This window comes from Cyprinus carpio, chromosome B22 (genome assembly GCF_018340385.1).
Source record: "Cyprinus carpio isolate SPL01 chromosome B22, ASM1834038v1, whole genome shotgun sequence".
Lineage (NCBI taxonomy): Eukaryota > Metazoa > Chordata > Actinopteri > Cypriniformes > Cyprinidae > Cyprinus > Cyprinus carpio.
Window position 1 is genome coordinate 14,088,712 of NC_056618.1, and position 17,857 is coordinate 14,106,568.

Consider the following 17,857-nt stretch of genomic DNA (forward strand, 5'->3'; position numbering starts at 1 on the left):
TGTTTAAACTAGGCTATTGTTGCTCAATCATCTTTGTACAAATATAGTCAGAATATGCATTTTAAATGCACAGTCCTTAGTTAATATTTTTATAACTTTGTTATATCTTTAATCTGCATTTCTTTCTTATTATAAGCATTTTAAAGGGTTAGTTCACCCAAAAATTAGGCTGTGTTTTACTCACCCCTAAGGCATCCTGGGTCAGGGTTCCCACACTTTGGTTAACTTTAATTTCAAGGACCTTTCAAGGACTTTCAGGTCCAATACCCTCAAATTCAAGGACTTAATGTGAGGACACATTTCAAGTGAGAGCAAGGTTACAGTGTGTTACCTTGTCAGATACATTGTTACAGTACAATTTTTTTTATTTGTATTTATTTTTGGCCATATGACAGAGATCTGATATATCATATTTCTGTTTTGCATAAAACTGAAGAATATTCAGTACATCCTATACTTCTGAATCCTATACTATTCTAAAATGATCTGATATTAACTTTTGCATGGATTTTTATTTAAACAGGGTTTCTGCAGGTATCATCAAATCTAATTTAATGATTTTAATGCCATTTTAAAAAATGTTTAATGCCATACACGACCCATATATATATATATATATATATATATATATATATATTTAAGTATACATATATACAGTACAGGTCAAAAGTTTTGGAAAACATTACTATTTTTAATGTTTTTTGAAAGAATTCTCTTCTGCTCATCAAGCCTGCATTTATTTGATCAAAAATACAGAAAAAAAACAGTAATATTGTGAAATATTATTACAACTTAAAATAAATAGTTTTCTATTTGAATATACTTTAAAAAAAATAATTTATTCCTGTGATGCAAAGCTGAATTTTTCAGCATCATTACTCCAGCCTTCAGTGTCACATGTAACATGCAGTCTATCACATGATCATTTAGAAATCATTCTAATATTCTGATTTATTATGAGTGTTGGAAACAGTTCTGCTGTCTAATATATTTGATGAATAAAAGGTTAAAAAGAACTGCATTTATTCAAAATAAAAAAAAATTGTAATAATATATATATTCTAATAATATATTTTCTTTTACTATCACTTTTTATCAATTTAACACATCCTTTTGTATTGATTTTATTTAAAAAATGAAAGAAAAAAAAAATACTGACCCCAAATTACTGACCAGTAGTGTATATTGTTATTACAAAATATTTATATTTTAAAAACATAGCTTCTTTTTTTTTTTTTTTTTTTTTTTTTTATTTTTTATTCATCAAAGTATCCTAAAAAAGTATCACATGTTCTGAAAAAAATATTAAGCAGCAGAACTGTTTCCAACTTTGATAATGAATCATCATATTAGAATGATTTCTAAAGGATCATGTGATAATGATCCTAAAAATTCAGCTTTGCATCACAGAAATAAATGATAATTTAAAGTATAATAAATTTTAAAAAAATTATTTTAGATTGTAATAATATATCACAATATTACATTTTTTTTCTGTATTTTTTGATCAAATAAATGCAGGTTGATGAGCAGAAGAAACTTCTTTCAAAAACATTTTAAAAATAGTAATGTTTCCAAACTTTTGACCTGTACTTTATATATATCTATACATATATATATATATATATATATATATATATATAATTTGTATTTAATGTTTTTTAAACAAGTGTCTTCTGATCACTAAGACTGCAGTAATAGTAATATTGAGAAATATTTTTTACATTTATAATAAATGTTTTCGATGTGAATTACTCCAGTCTTCGGTGTCACATGATCCTTCAGAAATCATTCTAATATGCTGATTTGCTGCTCTGTTATGATTATTGGTGCTCAATCAATAATAACTGTTCTTATCAACAACACGGAACACATTTTTTATGCTTTATATTTTTGTGTAAATCATGATACATTTTACTTTTCAGCATACATTTCATAAATACATTTCAGCATAAATATTTCAAATGAATCAGATTTTCTCATTTCTCAGATATTGCCAATTCGAGAGAGAGAGATAGGTGAAGGGGTATAAAATAGAACTGGGCCTAAATCTACAGTGTTTAAAGTGGCTGTTAGCTTTGGCTCCCTCTAGTGGGCGAGGTTGAATCTCATTGTTTAAACTGCTCTATTGTTCCTCAGTCATTTTTGTACAAACTTGTCTTTTGAGATTGTAGCAGATGTTAACCCAAACATATCAAGTAAAGAACAGATATTCAAAATCAAGGACAGACCTGAAATGCAAACCAGTTTGCTGAGACTCACAGATGCGTTCCTGCAGGAACATGGGGAGGTTTTGCACACTTGCTCTTCAGGCCTCGTTGGCGCAGTAGGCAGCGCGTCAGTCTCATAATCTGAAGGTCGTGAGTTCGAGCCTCACACGGGGCAAGTGTTTTGGTTTTGCTGGAGATTTTAAAATCATTGATGTTGTTTAATCTGTGAAAAGATAGTTTAGTGATATTCACACTTTTTACTCTCAGCTGTAAGCTGTTAGCATTGTTTTATATAAGGTCTATTAGAAATACTGCCATCTGGTGGGCGTTTTGCCAATGTCATCATCATTGACTGCAACCATTACAAATATTTTGTTACTTAAAATAAGTGTTAACTGAAATTAAAATATATTATATTATACTTAATTTATTTTAGCTAGTTAACAGCATTTTTCTTTTCTTTTTTCAAGTACTAGAATAGCTAATTTTTTAATAACTTTACATATTTTAAAAGGGCAAAAACCAATAAAATTGACAAAAAAACTGTGAAATTAAAAAGAAAATGGAACATAATTCAAAACATCAATTAAAACTATAACATTGAGTAGACATAAAGAAAAAACAAAAAAAGGACAAACTTAAAATATCAAATTAAAATGAAAACATTGAAGCTAAGCTTTAATTCAAAATAGTAATCAAAACTATAATAGTAAGACACAAAAACATAAACTTTTATCTAAATTTAAAAATCTAACATTTAAATCTAACTAAATCTAATTTAAAATATTAACATTTAAAACATTTAATTTATTTTAAATATTAAAATAAAACCACCTGGAAAATATCATTTTCTTTTTTCAAATGATCTTTAGTTATTAAATTATACCAGTTACGGGGTGAATATATTATAGCAATGACTGAAAAGTCAGTTACACTTTACATATGATCTCATTTGTAAACATTAGCTAACATCATGAGTACACTGTTAACTTACTATAAACAGCACTTCCACATCAATTAATCTTGTTAGTTTTAAGATTTACTAACATATTTTTAAATTCACAAGTTCTATTTTAACATTAGCAAATTTCTATGAATAAACATTATATTAATATAATATATATATATATATAACATATTTTTTTTTGTTTTGTTTTTTAAGATTAACAAAGACTCCATTAACTAATGCAACAAAAATAGAGGCCTGACGGTAAACTATATTTTTATCAACCAACATAAGACATATTTTAGAATTCTGTAAAAAAAAAAAATTTTTTTGCTCATTATTCATGTTATTCACATTAGCAAATACATTATGTAATGTTAACCATCAAGACCTTTTCAGGGCCTTTTAGAATTTTAACTAAACTATACCTTTAATCAGCAAAATCACACGAGATGCTGAATTTTTTTCCTTATTATTATTATTATTATGAAACAGATTTTAAAAGTTAAAATATAAATCAAACCATTGCAGAAGCTAAACATTGGCCCATACGGGGATCGAATCCACGACCTTGGCGTTATTAGCACCACACGCTAACCAACACAGCAGAGCTGTTTTAACTAATGATTCACAAGCTGCTTTGAAAACATTTCTAGATATTTCACTTCAAAGTCAGTGGAAAATCAAAGAGACGCAAAAACCTACAAAAACAAGTCTAGTTTAGAAGAGTAGCATCTTTTCGTAAGTAAAACGATCTACTAATGAGATGTTTTGTCTCATTTTAAAATAAAACAATTATGTTATTCACAGGTAATCTTTAGATATACAGTTGGGAGTCTATAAATGAGTTTTCCTGTGAACACACAGAGAGGGAAAAAAAGAGTACTCTCCCCGTCGGGGAATCGAACCCCGGTCTCCCGCGTGACAGGCGGGGATACTTACCACTATACTAACGAGGAGTGAGTGTGGAAATATTCTCACCACTATTTCCTGCTACGCTCGACTTACCGCATTCAGATCGAGAATGTCTTTTGATGTTAAAAACAAGAGGAAAAACTGGTTTTGTAGCGTTGCAGCAACAACAAAACACTGTTTTAACTCATGTTACCTTCATGTTGTTTTGCGGTGGGGGCTTGTATCATGGTCTCCCGATGAATCTCTTGTGTTGTACCGCTCGATTGCACACAGGATCTAAAATCAACACCCAAACAGAGCAACTAGCACAATATTGAACGAAAATATGCTTTGTTGAGCATCAAATTCATTTTAGAACTGTAAATGTAATGGGACCTTAATAAAAAGTACCTTACAGTGATGTGTTTTGTGAATGAATGAACAAAAAAGCTAATTATTCTATCTTAAAGAGTTATGTTTGTACCCTGTTTGTTAGTCAGTTAATAATAAAAGCATTGGTGCTTAAGTGTGTAAAATATGTTCAAAAGATGCTGCTGCATTGGCCGGGAATCGAACCCGGGCCTCCCGCGTGGCAGGCGAGAATTCTACCACTGAACCACCAATGCTCACATGGTAGCATTTTTAGCTCGGGACATTTTGTGATGTCACAGCCTTCAGTATGGCATTAAATTCACTGAAAATAGTCAACATTTCATAAAGCGGACTAACCCTAAAAATACTCACTTTTAACAGACCCCTAAACGTCCCAGCGGGCCGCTTCACCTTTGCAAAGAGAAAGAAAAACATGAACAAATAGGTGAACAACAAACATATGAAGCACAAATGGTAAAGCATAAAATGTTTACTGACTTAAACTCTGGAGTCCCAGAACTACAAACAGCTATTAAAACTGTAAAAGTGAAGTTATATTTGGAGAAAAACGCTTTTAGACTGGGGATTTGGTATTTAATCAACCACTAGGTGGCGCACCATTTCTAACATTTAACACTGTATGCCACACTTCTAATGTTATCATACTACCAATTATATTTAGTTTTATATTAGATATTTATATATTTGGTTTTACATAATTGGACCTTTTCAAAAATTCTTATTTTTTTATTTTTAAACTTAATATGAACAGTTTTCACAAACAGAAAAAGGATTTGAGATTACAGCTCAAGATCTAGAGTTGTTGACTGAGATAAACTTCTATTAAAGGGTTAGTTTACCCAAAAATGAAAATTAGCCCATGTTTTACTCACCATCAAAGCATCCTAGATATATGTGACTTTCTTCTTTCAGGCGAATCCTATCAGAATTATAGAAAAAAATTGTCCTGGTCCCTCCAAGCCTTTCAATGGGGGTGTCGGTTTTCAACAGTTCAGAAAACGTGAAATAAAGTGCGCGCATCCGTAATAAAACATCCCTCACACAGCTCCAGGGGGTGAATAAAGGCCTACTGTAGCAAATCCATGCATTTTTGAAAGACAGGGTAATCTTACCTATTAAGCTCACCAAAATCTACATTGAGACATTTTTAGTGCACAAGTAATTGGCTTCAGTACAAAAAGTTTTGTTAAAATAAAATATTAATCTCTCACACAAAAAAAATATATATTTTTTTTAAATAACAAAAGCATTTTGATTAAAATATGCATCATTAAATGCAAAAAGTTTGGCTGTGCTTAATGGGTGCATGTTTGTCCCCTTTAAACACACCCCTGTTCCCATTAAGCTCACATCATGTTTTATAAAAAAATCTTGTTTATTTTTAACAACCTTTATAAAGAAAAAATGTTTGTTTTTTTAATGTACAAAGTCAATCACATAAAAAACAGAACACAAAAAATCAAGTAGCAAGGCATTCAATTTGATCAGTTATATATTCATGATGAAGTGTCATTTAAGCAACATCTAGACTAGTCCACATTCAGCTAAGTAACACAAATTCAAAAATCAACTAAACCAAGCCAATAAAACATTTCGTTCGTGGGGATGAACACAGAAACTAGCTTCATTATGAAGCCTCTTTTTAAATGGATGCGTACTTATCTATATTCTCTTAAGGCTGGAATACACTACACAATTGTTGCCCCGATTTTCCACTGATTTAGAGTCTGGAGAAGACAATGCTAGTTGTCAAAGATCAGAGCCAGTCTGCAGATTTGAGCTGACAGAATCTATAGAAAATCAATTCACTTAACTTAAAGTGACAACCATCACTTAATATTTAAAGTCTGTTTATGAAGTATTTACATAGACGTTCTATGTATAAGGGCTTAAAGAGAGCAAACTGAGCTTAATTGGAGCAACATTTTTTTTTTTAAATAAATTTAATGTAAGGGGCCGTTCACATGTCGCACCTAAAAATGCGTGGGTTTGTCGATCTAAAATGGTAACTGTGTATTAACAGATGTCAACCATGTCGGTACGCAAATGTGCTGTCAGAACTTATTTTTACAGTGCATTTTTTATTTTGGTCGCGCATGCAGACCACTTATGTGCAGCCCTGGTAATACTGTCAGAACTTATTTTTATAGCACATTTTTTTATTTTGGTCGCGGGAAACTAGCGCAGAGACAAAACAAAACAAAATTGTTCACGCAAAAACGCTGTTCACGAAATCTAAACACAAATTGAGGATTTGTAAAGAAAATGTATAGCCAAGAGTTTTCTGACTGGTTTTTCTTTGCTGCTGATCCTGACTCACCATCTCCTCAGCCCCGCCTTTAGAGAGAATTGCATCTGAACAGACTATGATTATAATGAAAGAGTTCCAGTTTTTGATTTATTTCAATAAGTAATCATGGTAAAGCTTTCTATAGATAATCAGAGTCGCACCTGTGAGACCATGTTTTCACTGAGTTTCGGTTCATTTTTGTACTCCTGTTAAAGACGAGACGCAGATAGCGCAAGCTTGTGTTTGTTTTCTTTATTTCATAAATAGCACAAACGTTTTGTTGATATTGTGAGTGCACATAATAAAATACCCTTTGCAGTTACGAATGATGTATTTTCTTACCTTCATGTGCAAAAATGACGGTGTATCTACTGAAAAAAAATGTAAGTTATCACGCTGGCGTCTCCATGAGAGAAATGCGACTCCTCACAAACTATGGATATAACGCAGAGTTTTTTTTATCTGGGTCTATTTTTAAACATTGTTATATGCTTGAACTGTTTTATATCTATAGATTTCATTTTAGGCATGAGTCGTGATGATTTGAGAAGGATCATTTTTGCAAACATAGGCTCACTGTCTAACGCTGGCCGATTGGTCGTTACTTTAAAAAAAAAAAACTAAAATTTATATTTAACAAAAAAAATTGCTCCAAACATTTTTTTCTAAATTAACTTACTAAAAAAAAAACGAAACGAAATATAATCACTTTGCTATTAAATACAAAACTGAACTATTTTAATAGCTGAGACAGTAGTAAGCTGTTTAGACTGTTTAGCTGTTCAGATCAGACACTAGAGCATCCCTTCATTCAGACACAGTGGAAGATCTGATAAGAATCAGTGTATTGGGGCCAAGTCTGGAAGATTTTGATTCTAGAGAGAGTGTGGCCAGCTGGTTTAGCCAAGGCCAAAGATCAAGAAGGCCAAACTACAGGAGTTGGCCATCCGAGGGGCATGTCTTACCTTCATGTTGTTTTGCGGCGGGGGCTTATATCATGGTCTCCCGATGAATCTCGTGTTGTACCGCTCAATTGCAAGAAGGATCTAAAATCAACAGCCAAACAGAGAAATAAGCACAATATTGAACTAAAATATGTTTTGTTGAGCATCAGATTCATTTTAGAACTGTAAATGTAATGGGACCTTAATAAAAAGTACTTTACAGTGATGTGTTTTGTGAATGAATGAACAAAAAAGTTTTGTTGTTCTTTATTTTTTATTTATTTTTGAAAGTCACTTAATAATAAAAGCATTGGTGCTTAAGTGTGTAAAATAAGTTCAAAAAAAGCTGCTGCATTGGCCGGGAATCGAACCCGGGCCTCCCGCGTGGCAGGCGAGAATTCTACCACTGAACCACCAATGCTCACGTGGTAGCATTTTTAGCTCGGGAAATTTTGTGACGTAACCAGTCCCTCCAGGATTTCCCAGAAGATCGCAAATTTTTGTAATTGCCACAAATTTTCTGCAGATTTTGGCCTTAGAAGCGTCCCGTCACGTCATCGCAATGTGCATTCAGTCAAAGAAAGGCCTAGCGTTCTCATCATGACCGTTTTGCAAGAACTACATCAGATAAATAAACCAAAAGCGGAATGAATTGCGCTACTAGTTCGGGCTACACTTGTGGCTATGCAGTGCAGACCGTTTATCTGCTCGAGCCGCAGCCGCGGGCTGATCTCGATCACACAACACCGATATACACAGTGCTGGGAGATACAGTGAAGAAAGCAGTCGAATTCTCCACAGAATCAATAACATCTCTGTGAAATCTTGTGAGAAGCATTCAAATTCAGCGAAGAATTCTGTTAAAGCTGATATCAGAACAAACGCCACTGATGTGGAAACCAGGAAAAACATTGTTCAATAAACACAAATCTTCACCATTCACCATGGATTTAACAGTAAAACTACAGGAACAACTTGTGGCAGAAATGCTCTAATGTTTTCGAGTGATTTTAAATGATTCACACAACTTTTCCCAGCACTTCAATGCTTCAAGTATTACCGAATTTAAAAGTTATTTTTAATGTGACGATATTTGTTCATCCTCAATAGGTTTCCTCCATGTATAAAACTAAAAATTTCATGATGTAGGAAAGCAAACACTTATTTAAAAATAAAAAAATATATATTAAATGACCACTAGTAGACGGCTGCAGAGATGTACTTATAGGCCATTTCCACTCCCTAATATAGCCTATATATTTTGGTATTCATTCAATTATATTTAGACATTATAAATGACAGTAATAAAAGTACATTTTATCAGATGTAATATATTTATTAAATCATGAAGACTCTGGTAAAGATCTGGGAATCATCTGCTGTGTACTCTCTGATCAGAAGCAGTTGTACATGCATTCTAATAAATGTCTATTTGACATCTGACAGGAAACATCTTAGAGACGTACTGCAGATGAACAAGCACTCTAAAAAACACATCTTGCATATGTAAATGCAGACATTAGATGTCTCCAAGATGTATGTAAATGCAGACATTAGATGTCTCCAAGATGTGCAACCTGGTACCACCTTCTGAAGAACTTAATGGCACTAGTGCTGGTGTCATCAAACGTTAGTCTGGAGACCTACAGTGGTCTTTTTAGCTCGGGACATTTTGTGATGTCTGAAAATAGTCAACATTTCATAAAGCGGACTAACCCTAAAAATACTCACTTTTAACAGACCCCTCAACGTCCCAGCGGACCGCTTCACCTTTGCAAAGAGAAAGAAAAACATGAACAAATAGGTGAACAACAAACATATGAAGCACAAATGGTAAAGCATAAAATGTCTACTGACTTAAACTCTGGAGTCCCAGAACTACAAGCAGCTATTAAAACTGTACAAGTGAAGTTATATTTGGAGAAAAACATTTTTGGACTGAGGGTTTGGTATTTAATCAACCACCATATCTAACGTTTAACACTGTGTGCCACACTAATAATGCTTATCATACTACCAATTATATTTGGTTTTATATTACATATTTATATATTTGGTTTTACATAATTGGACCTTTTCAAAAATGCCTAGTTTTTATTTTTAAATTTAATATGAACAGTTTTCACAAACAGAAAAAGGATTTGAGATTACAGCTCAAGATCTAGAGTTGTTGACTGAGATCAACTTCTATTAAAGGGTTAGTTTACCTAAAAATGAAAATTAGCCCGTGTTTTACTCACCATCAAAGCATCCTAGATATATGTGACTTTCTTCTTTCAGACGAATCCAATCGGAATTATATTAAAAATTGTCCTGGCCTCCAAGCCTTTCAATGGGGGTGTCGGTTTTCAACAGTTCAGAAGATGTGAAATAAAGTGCGTGCATCCGTAATAAAACATCCCTCACACAGCTCCAGGGGGGCATAAAGGCCTAATGTAGCCAATCCATGCATATTTGAAAGACATGGTAATCTTACCTATTAAGCTCACCAAAATCTACATTGAGACATTTTTAGTGCACAAGTAATTGGCTTCAGTACAAAAAGTTTTGTTAAAATAAAATATTAATCTCTACCACAAAAAAAAAAATATTTTTTTTTTTAAATAACAAAAGCATTTTGATTAAAATATGCATCATTAAATGCAAAAAGTTTGGCTGTGCTTAATGGGTGCATGTTTGTCCCCTTTAAACACACCCCTGTTCCCATTAAGCTCACATCATGTTTTTATAAAAAAATCTTGTTTATTTTTAACAACCTTTATAAAGAAAAAATGTTTGTTTTTTTAATGTACAAAGTCAATCACATAAAAAACAGAACACAAAAAATCAAGTAGCAAGGCATTCAATTTGATCAGTTATATATTCAGGATGAAGTGTCATTTAAGCAACATCTAGACTAGTCCACATTCAGCTAAGTAACACAAATTCAAAAATCAACTAAACCAAACCAATAAAACATTTCGTTCTTTTTAAATGGATGTGTACTTATCTATATTCTCTTAAGGCTGGAATACACTACACAATTGTTGCCCCGATTTTCCACTGATTTAGAGTCTGGAGAAGACAATGCTAGTTGTCAAAGATCAGAGCCAGTCTGCAGATTTGAGCTGACAGAATCCATAGAAAATCAATTCACTTAACTTAAAGTGACAACCATGACTTAATATTTGAAGTCTGTTTATGAAGTATTTACATAGACGTTCTATGTATAAGGGCTTAAAGAGAGCAAACTGAGCTTAATTGGAGCAACAACAATTTTTTTTAAATAAATTTAATGTAAGGGGCCGTTCACATGTCGCACCTAAAAATGCGTGGGTTTGTCGATCTAAAATGGTAACTGTGTATTAACAGATGTCAACCATGTCGGTACGCAAATGCGCTGTCAGAACTTATTTTTACAGCACATTTTTTTATTTTGGTCGCGCATGCAGACCACTTATGTGCAGCCCTGGTAATACGTCTGCGTTGCGTGATTAGTGACTAGCGGAGAGACAAAACAAAACAAAAAACGCTGTTCACGAAATCGAAGCACAAATTGAGGATTTATAAAGAAAAATGTTGGAGGATTTCGATATAAGCCAAGAGGAGACTGGTTTTTCTTTGCTAAAGTAAGGAAACTTTGTTTCCTTTGCTCCTGTATTTCTCAGAGGTGCGAGTGCTGAACATACTATGTCATCCCAGGGCTCTAGAGTGCACATGCGACCTAATTTCTCAATGGTATGACTAAAAGGAATCAGAGGTCGCACCTGTGCGACCAGCCATTCGAGGGTAAAAAAAGTCTCTGAGACTCTAAAGGTATCTGAACATATCAACAATAGACACTAGAGCCTGCATTTCAGCCCGAGCCCGTACGTTTTGCCCCGACTCATTTTTTATGCCCTCGAGACGGCCGATTCGGGATAATATTTCACGTAATAACAAGTTGTTCGCGGGGCCTGGGCCTCCCGCCTGTTTTAGACTTCTCCTTACTTTTATATTTTAGACATCCATCAATTAGTGATGAAATAAAAAAATTGGCGCGCTGGTGAAAACAACACGAGACCGTGCTACCGTGACTGTCAAGAGCGGCTCGACGGTGTTTATTGTCCCGCCAGCAGCAGCGCGAGCTTAAAGCTTTCTCCGTTTAAAAACACGCAATAGGCTCAAGCTTGCCGCAAAGCACCGGTTCAAAAGTAATTACCACAAAGACGTGACGGGAAATAGTAAGCAGATATTTGTTTTCTTTATTTACTAAAATAAACAAGTGTTTTTCTGATGTCTGTGTCGCAAGGATAAAGTTGCTGATCCTGCCTCGCCATCTCCTCAGACCCGCCTTTAGAGAGAAGTGCATCTTTACAGATTATATCTAATGAAAAAACGAGTAAGATGTTTTTGATTTATTTCATTAAGTAATCATTTAAAGCTTTCTATAGATATATTTATCATGTCTGTGAGGCATGTTTTCACTGAGTTTCGGTTCATTTTTGTACTCCTGTTAAAAGAACGCAGAAAGCGCATAGTGTTTGTTTTCTTTATTTCTTAAAAGCACAACGTTTTGTTGATATTGTGGAGTGGGCTTAAAATAGCCTTTGCAGTTACGATGAATGTATTACTTCTTACCTTCATGTCAAAAATGCACGAAGGATCTAAAATCAAAATGCCAAATCAGAGAAATAAGCGTCTCCATGTCCTAAAATAGCGACTGTTCACAATCAGATTGGATATAACGCACATTTTTATCTGGTAATGGGACGTTTAAACATTGTTTATGCAGTGATGTGTTTTATGAATGAATGATTTCATTTTAAAAAAGTCGTGATGATTTGATTCTATCTTAATTGAGTTATGTTTGAGGCTCACTGTTAATAAAAGCGATTGGTGCTTAAGTGTGTAAAATATGTTGAAAAGAAGCTGCTGCATTGGCCGGGAATCGAACCCGGGCCTCCCGCGTGGCAGGCGAGAATTCTACCACTGAACCACCAATGCTCACGTGGGAGTATTTTTAGCCCGGGAAATTTTGTGATGTAACCAGTCCCTCCATGATTTCGCAAAAGATCGCAAATTTTCGTAATTTCCTCAAATTTTTCGCAGAATTTGGCCTTAGAAGCGTCCCGTCACGTCATCGCAATGTGCATTCAGTCAAAGAAAGGCCTAGCGTTCTCATCATGACCGTTTTACAAGAACTAGATCAGATAAATAAACCAAAAGCAGAATGAATTGCGCTACTAGTTCGGGCTACACTTGTGGCTATGCAGTGCAGACCGTTTATCTGCTCGAGCCGCAGCCGCGGGCTGATCTCGATCACACAACACCGATATACACAGTGCTGGGAGATACAGTGTGAAGAAAGCAGTCGAATTCTCCAAAGAATCAATAACATCTCTGTGAAATCTTGTGAGAAGCATTCAAATTCAGCGAATAATTCTGTTAAAGCTGATATCAGAACAAACGCCACTGATGTGGAAACCAGGAAAAACATTATTCAATAAACACAAATCTCCACCATTCACCATGGATTTAACAGTAAAACTACAGGAACAACTTGTGGCAGCAATGCTCTAATGTTTTAAAGTGATTTTAAATGATTCACACAACTTTTCCCAGCACTTCAATGCTTCAAGTAATACCGAATTTAAAAGTTATTTTTAATGTGACAATATTTGTTCATCCTTCATAGGTTTCCCCCATGTATAAAACTAAACATTTCATGATGTAGGAAAGCAAACACTTATTTAAAAATAAAAAAATATATATTAAATGACCACTAGTAGACGGCTGCAGAGATGTACTTATAGGCCATTTCCACTCCCTAATATAGCCTATATATTTTGGTATTCATTCAATTATATTTAGACATTATGAATGACAGTAGGGACTGTGTAATAGCCTGAAGTATGATTTAGACATTATGAATGACAGTAGGGTAAAAACGTTCATATTTCATTCAACTAATTCATAAGACGAAATCCAAATCTGCTAAACGTAAGCCCCTCAAAAAGCATATTCACTGTAAATTAACAGACTCTCCGAATGTACGTCCCAGAAGCAGTCAGGTTTCACCACCTTTGCTAGAGAAAAGAAAAACATGAAACAACATAGGGAAACACACAAGAGACGTGACTGCAGATTGAACATAGCAAAACACAATAAGAAACAATGCATCATGAGCACATGTTCAGTTTGAAGCCCTTTTAAAATTGTTAATTTAGATGTTTCATTATTTCATTTCCATAGGGTGAGATCACTTTTAAAGTTTAAATGCCACCTTCGTAAGCACTTTATGGCACCAACACTAGGTTTCAGTAAAGTGCAATTAGGTTAGTCTGGACCTAGCCATAGTGCTTCGAAATCAGGAAAAGAATTTATGTTTAGTCATTTATGTGAGATGTTAGTTATTTTCAGTGAAAGTCAATAACTATATTGACAGCAATGTAAAAAAAAATGTTGAACATTGTAAATGCGGTTTGATGGTCAAAGCACTGCTTTTAAATGCAATGCGGTCGAAAATTTGGATGCACCTAAGAAAAAAATCTAGGCGCACCAGTGCAACCAGTTAGTCTAGAGCCAGGCATCTGCCTGCATGTCTTCACGTACCACAGTCAGCGGAAGTGAGAAAAAAGTGTTTATTACGTTTGAAATATGGATATTTATCTTACAAAAATGCATGGATTTGCTACAGGAGGCCTTTATTTCCTCCCTGGAGCCATGTGAGGGACGTTTTATTTTAAAAAGGAAAAAGGGTTGGCCCTTTTTGTTAGTTAAAAGATATCTACTAATGAGATGTTTTGTCTTATTTTAAAATAAAACAATTATGTTATTCAAGTAATCTTTAGATATACATTTGGGAGTCTATAAATGAGTTTTCCTGTGAACACACTTTAAAAAAAAAGAGTACTATTAAGGTGTTTTTTGTTGTTATTTGCTTTATTTTTATTATTACAGTGTTGTTAATTGTTTGTTGCATAATATTAACAAGGACAAATTCTCACCACTATTTCCTGCTACGCTCGACTTACCGCATTCAGATCGAGAATGTCTTTTGATGTTAAAAACAAGAGGAAAAACAGGTTTTGTAGCGTTGCAGCAACAACAAAACACTGTTTTAACTCATGTTACCTTCATGTTGTTTTTTTTGTGGGGGTTGTTTATTTGTTTGCTGTTGAGTTTATTGTGTTTTTTTGTATCGATTGATTGCAGGATGTATATATAATCAACACCCAAGCAGAGTTGGCACAATATTGAACTAAAATAGCTTTTGTTGAGCATCAAATTCATTTTAGAACTGTAAATGTAATGGGACCTTAATAAAAAGTACATTTAAGTTGTGTTTTTTTTTGTGTGTTTTTATATTTTAGAGTTTTGTTTTTGTACTGTTTTTTTTTGTCTTTTTATTATAAAAGCTTTTGCTTAAGTGTGTAAAATAGGTTCAAAAGAACCTGCTGCATTGGCCGGGAATCGAACCCGGGCCTCCCGCGTGGCAGGCGAGAATTCTACCACTGAACCACCAATGCTCACATGGTAGCATTTTTAGCTCGGGACATTTTGTGATGTCACAGCCTGCAGTATGCCCTTAAATGCATTTAAAATAAACTAAATAGTCAACATTTCATAAAGCGGATACTCACTTTTAACAGACCCCTCAACGTCCCAAATGCCACTTCACCTATTGCAAAGTGAAACATAAACATGAAAAAAATAGGTGAACAACATACATATGAAGCACAAATCGTAAAGAATAAAATGTCTACGACTTAAACTCTGGAGGCAGAACTACAAACAGCTACTTAAAACTGTACAAATGAAGTTATATTTGGAGAAAAACGTTTTTGGACTGAGGGTTTGGTATTTAATCAACCACTAGGTGGCGCACCATATCTAACGTTTAACATTGTATACCAGACTAGAGCTGAAGATCTTTGCCCGAACCCGACGGGACCCGATGGGACCCGACAGGTTCGGTCGGGTTTGGGCTTATTTGTTTATTTTATGCGGTGCTCGCGGCGGGGGCTTGCTGGGCTTGCGCTCCGGTTTGCGAGGTGGTGAAACGAGCGGTCATGTGATGTTGTAACCGATTAGCGCGAGAAAGATGCGAAAATGGATGCTGAGTAGGTATAACGGAGGCTTGCCTCTGGCGATTACGTTTTTGGTTGCACCAGCAACTAAAGCAAAGTCTGAGGTGTGGAAAAGTTTTGACCATGTTTATAATGAGAATATATGATGTGAATAATGACGCACCATCAGTGAGCGCAGGAATGTGCTGAAGCCATCTACAGTGGATTCAATAATTTTCCTCCACAAAAAACATGTAGGATTAGCCAAATCTCTGTGAGTAAGGTTTTTCAAATGATAACTAAATATTCATTAAGTCTAAAAATGCATAATGTGGACAGAGTATACGCTAATGTTGGCATTATTCTTTTATTAAATGTCAGCTGATAGTGGCGAAGCAAATCCTGTGGAGCCTTTATCTTAATTTCGTTATTGCCAAATACCCGCCTATCTTAATTTAATTTGTTAAAAAAGACTCGTTTTTATTGGTGTGTTGGTCTATTTATAGGCTAAATGAGCCTATGCCTATTTAGAGTGCTGAGATGTTAAGATGTTACAGAGGACGTATTTTATTTCTTTTATTCCAACGTCCAAGTGGTCTAGTCTACGTTAGTTATGAAATAAATTATGTTACAAAACGTGTATAAATTACTAATTCTTGCACAAAAGGCAAAAGAGCTGTGTGTGTGCGCAGATTTGAATAATGTCGGGCTGTAAACGGGTTCGGGCTTTTGAAAAGCTGTCAATCAAATGTACTTGTCGGGCTCGGGGCCGAAACTTTTTCGGGAAAACTTGTCGGGCTCGGGTCCTGTCGGGCCTAACTTTTAAGGCCCGATTACAGCTCTATACCAGACTTCTAATGTTATCATACTACCAATTATATTTGGTTTCATATTACATATTTATATATTTGGTTTTACATAATTGAACCTTTTCAAAAATTCTTAGTTTTTTATTTTTAAGCTTAATATGAACAGTTTTCACAAACAGAAAAAGGATTTGAGATTACATCTCAAGATCTAGAGTTGTTGACTGAGATCAACTTCTATTAAAGGGATAGTTCACCCAAAAATGAAAATTAGCCTGTGTTTTACTCACCCTCAAAGCATCCTAGATATATGTGACTTTCTTCTTTCAGACCTATGCAATCAGAATTATATTAAAAATTGTCCTGGTCCCTCCAAGCCTTTCAATGGGGGTGTCGGTTTTCAACAGTTCAGAAAACGTGAAATAAAGTGCGCGCATCCGTAATAAAACATTTCTCACACAGCTAAAAATGGCTATCCCTGTACAGCTATGATCAGCTGTTCCTTCATCTTGGCTGAGTTTTCAATGTTGTTACGGAAAAGGATGAAGCTGATTAGTTGGTTCTTGTCACATGACCCACGGAGCGCTTGTGGCATTCTGAAAAAAAATTAGCGCGTCACTTCCATTATAAGCGCGACTGCCACGCATCTACATTTGAAATAACGAACTTGAGTGCACAAAAACCGTGATATGTAAACGGCCCCTAATATTTATTAAAATAACAACCGCATTCATTCATAACCGCGTTCAGATTGAGAATGTATTTTGATGTTAAATACAAGCGGAAAAACAGGTTTTGTAGTGTTGCAGTAACAACAAAACACTGTTTTAACTCATATTTTACCTTCATGTTGTTTTGCGGCGCTTATATCATGGTCTCCCGATGAATCCTTAAATGCTTTGTTGAGCATCAAATTCATTTTAGAACTGTAAATGTAATGGGACCTTAATAAAAAGTACCTTACAGTGATGTGTTTTGTGAATGATTCTATCTTAATGAGTTATGTTTGCACCCTGTTTGTAAGTCACTTAATAATAAATGCATTGGTGCTTAAGTGTGTAAAATATATTCAAAAGAAGCTGCTGCATTGGCCGGGAATCGAACCCGGGCCTCCCGCGTGGCAGGCGAGAATTCTACCACTGAACCACCAATGCTCACATGGTAGCATTTTTAGCTCTGGACATTTTGTGATGTAACAGCCTTTAGTATGCCCTTAAATGCATTGAAAATAAACTAAATAGTTAACATTTCATAAAGCGGACTAACCCTAAAAATACTTACTTTTACCAGATTCCTCAACGTCCCAACGGCCCGCTTCACCTTTGCAAAGATAAAGAAAAATGT

At 34.5% G+C, this 17,857-nt stretch overlaps 1 long non-coding RNA gene and 7 other non-coding genes across 8 annotated transcripts; 1 reads left to right on the top strand and 7 right to left on the bottom strand.

The window, feature by feature from the left end:
• Nucleotides 1-1,748: 1,748 nt before the first annotated feature.
• LOC109047743 lies at nucleotides 1,749-9,636 on the bottom strand. The gene is made up of 3 exons (XR_006157904.1): nucleotides 9,409-9,636; nucleotides 7,699-7,779; nucleotides 1,749-2,433 (listed from the first exon to the last, which is right to left on the bottom strand). It is a non-coding gene; the product is annotated as an uncharacterized LOC109047743 (long non-coding RNA).
• trnam-cau lies at nucleotides 2,313-2,385 on the top strand. Its single transcript has one exon. It is a non-coding gene; the product is annotated as a tRNA-Met (tRNA).
• On the bottom strand, nucleotides 4,044-4,115 carry trnad-guc. Its single transcript has one exon. It is a non-coding gene; the product is annotated as a tRNA-Asp (tRNA).
• Nucleotides 4,606-4,676, bottom strand: trnag-gcc. Its single transcript has one exon. It is a non-coding gene; the product is annotated as a tRNA-Gly (tRNA).
• trnag-gcc lies at nucleotides 8,028-8,098 on the bottom strand. The gene has a single exon. It is a non-coding gene; the product is annotated as a tRNA-Gly (tRNA).
• A 2,935-nt stretch (nucleotides 9,637-12,571) lies between the features above and the next one.
• trnag-gcc lies at nucleotides 12,572-12,642 on the bottom strand. The gene has a single exon. It is a non-coding gene; the product is annotated as a tRNA-Gly (tRNA).
• Nucleotides 12,643-15,096: 2,454 nt separating this feature from the next.
• Nucleotides 15,097-15,167, bottom strand: trnag-gcc. The gene has a single exon. It is a non-coding gene; the product is annotated as a tRNA-Gly (tRNA).
• Nucleotides 15,168-17,596: 2,429 nt separating this feature from the next.
• trnag-gcc lies at nucleotides 17,597-17,667 on the bottom strand. The gene has a single exon. It is a non-coding gene; the product is annotated as a tRNA-Gly (tRNA).
• Between the last annotated feature and the right edge of the window lie 190 nt (nucleotides 17,668-17,857).